This window comes from Argentina silus (assembly GCF_951799395.1).
Source record: "Argentina silus genome assembly, chromosome: 6".
Lineage (NCBI taxonomy): Eukaryota > Metazoa > Chordata > Actinopteri > Argentiniformes > Argentinidae > Argentina > Argentina silus.
The window spans coordinates 4,582,476-4,584,975 of record NC_139660.1 but is presented as its reverse complement, the minus strand read 5'-3'; positions in this window follow the sequence as shown (position 1 = coordinate 4,584,975).

The following is a 2,500-nucleotide window of genomic DNA, read 5'->3' as shown; positions in this document are numbered from 1 at the left end:
CATGGTGTTTATCTGTTTCTCTCTCTGACGCTGGAGTTTGCAGCAGTCATCCCCAGGACAGCTATTAATCACAGGCTGAAATGATAGATGTTCTGCACACCAGCAATGCCATCTATTTTGCCTAAGTACAAACAGTAGATGTGCCATGCATATTTATCACTAGCCGCCGTGGCTCAAGGAGGACACACACACACACACGCACACACACACACACACACGCACACACACACACACACACATGCACGCACACACGCACACACACACACATGCACACACGCATTCACACACACCCACATATACACGCACGCACACTTATAAATGCATGGACAGACGCACGCACACACATACACACACACACACACACCTATTTTTCACCTCTGCGAACAGCAACAGCAGCCACCACACAATGATGCAGTGTTAGAATGAAATACAACAATTACGCATTGCTGACTCTCTGGAGCCATTTTGAACAGGCAGGGTGGAGGAGTACTGGTCACTGTTTGGTGCAGCACGCGTTAATTACTTTTTTACAGGCGTCTGTGACTCAGACGACCAGTAGATTAAAATCGCAGTCATGTGAATACAGAGGGTCATTCACTTCCTATCTGTGTGTATCTGTGTGCATCACTGTGTGTCCGGAACACTGGCAATGGATGCACAAACAGAACCTCCCCGAAGCACCTACTGAGTTAATCAAGAAGTGGCTTTGTTGAACAGTATGGGTCTAACTTGAGTGTCTTTTGCAACTGGCAACTAGATCAGTGAGGTAGTGAGGTTATTATTCACGGAGGTGATCATCTCTAAACCCACTTGCACCTCTCAGCCCCCACTCTAGGGCATGGTTTTGTATTCTGCCCCGAGCCTAATGATTTAATTGCCCCTCAGTAACTGAACTGCCTCACTGGCTGGGGGTGGAAGGTGGAAGGTGGAAGATGGGGGGGTGTAGGTAGGGGGTTGGCACAACTGACTGAAGAATTAGCCGGAACAAAGAGAGGCACGTCGGAACCACAGCGACTGCGGCGGCGATGGCGGCGGCATGGTGGCGGTGGCACCACGCAGGCGCCAACGCCACGCTGCCTACTCCGGAGAAGCCTGGGCTTTTAATTGAATGCTCCTTTTCAGCGTACAAGACAAAAAAAAATGACACATGCTCTCCGTGCTGGAGGAGCTGTGTCAAATTACTGCCACGGTGGGGGGAGGGGGGGATGGGGGAGGGGGGGATGGGCGGTCGAGCGAGGAGGGGAAGGAGAGGGAGCAGAGATTACGACCCATAGAGAGGGATCTGGTGGCTTACACTAGATTAAAAGTGAGAGGCTGAGAATGGTAAAGGGGGCGTTCCTGGGAGATCACTCACACACTCCCCTCCCGGCCATCCCCCCCCCCCTACCCCCGTCTCACCCCCCATCCCCCCAGTCTAACCCTTGTCTCCACTCTCTATAATGATGGAGATACAGCCAGGACCCAAACACTGTCCATATGGTGCTCACTTCACTAAATTGGCTCCTCTTTGCTAGTCCAACCTCCTCTGTGAGCAGAGAAGACCAAGGTCTCTCAGAATGAGGCCTACTCACCCGTGAATACATTTGTATGATAGAAAACGGTGCATCTTAAAATGGCAGCAGTCAAAGAAGAAGAAAACAAACGGGGGAAAAATAAACACAGGAAGTCTTAGTCAAGGTTTAAGTAATGCAGAGGTAGTGTACCGCTAATGAGGACACAAACCGTCGACTGGAGTCTGGAGCACAAGCGATGAAATCAACTCAGTATGCCAGGATGTGTCCAAGTAAATAAATCAAAAATAATTGCACGGTTCCCCTATATTTCCCAAGCTCAGTGGCAATGAAGACCCACGACACGATGGGATTAGGCATCAGTCCCTCCTCAGCCTTTATGGGTCACTGTCTAAAACAATAAGAATCCAAGGATAATTGTTGACCATATTTTTTGGGGGCTGTTGTTTTTGTTTTGCTTTTCATATCGAGATCTACATTTTGAACCAGGGCTGGCCGACATGGAATACATTTTCGGAATTGTCTGGTTTTCTTTCATAAAGACATCTGGGTATTAGTGTCAAAAGCAAGCGTCTTGGGGAGGATCTGTGTATCCGCTATAGAATGACTACATTTTTGTTATGATGTCATGTTGTCTTCCTATAAGTTTTGAAACTGAGCTGGATCCAGGTTAAATGTTGGTACTGTCCTATAGCATGTGTCAGCAATGCCATAACAACAACAACAACAACCACAACCTATCATTTCTTCCAGAATTCATGTTCCTCAGGTAAGACTTAGTTCTGCACAAAATCTATGACCGTGGGGAACTATACACACAAAAGGGGGAGGATGAAAAAGAGGAGAGCCAATGGTGTGTGGAGGGGATGAAATGGGGTGAATCATCTCTTGGCCAGTCCTGCCTCAGTGCTTCGGCACGAGGTGATCAGTTTGCTGGGCTTCTTCAGCAGATCAGATGGGGTTCAGCAGAGTAATGAGGAGGGGAATAT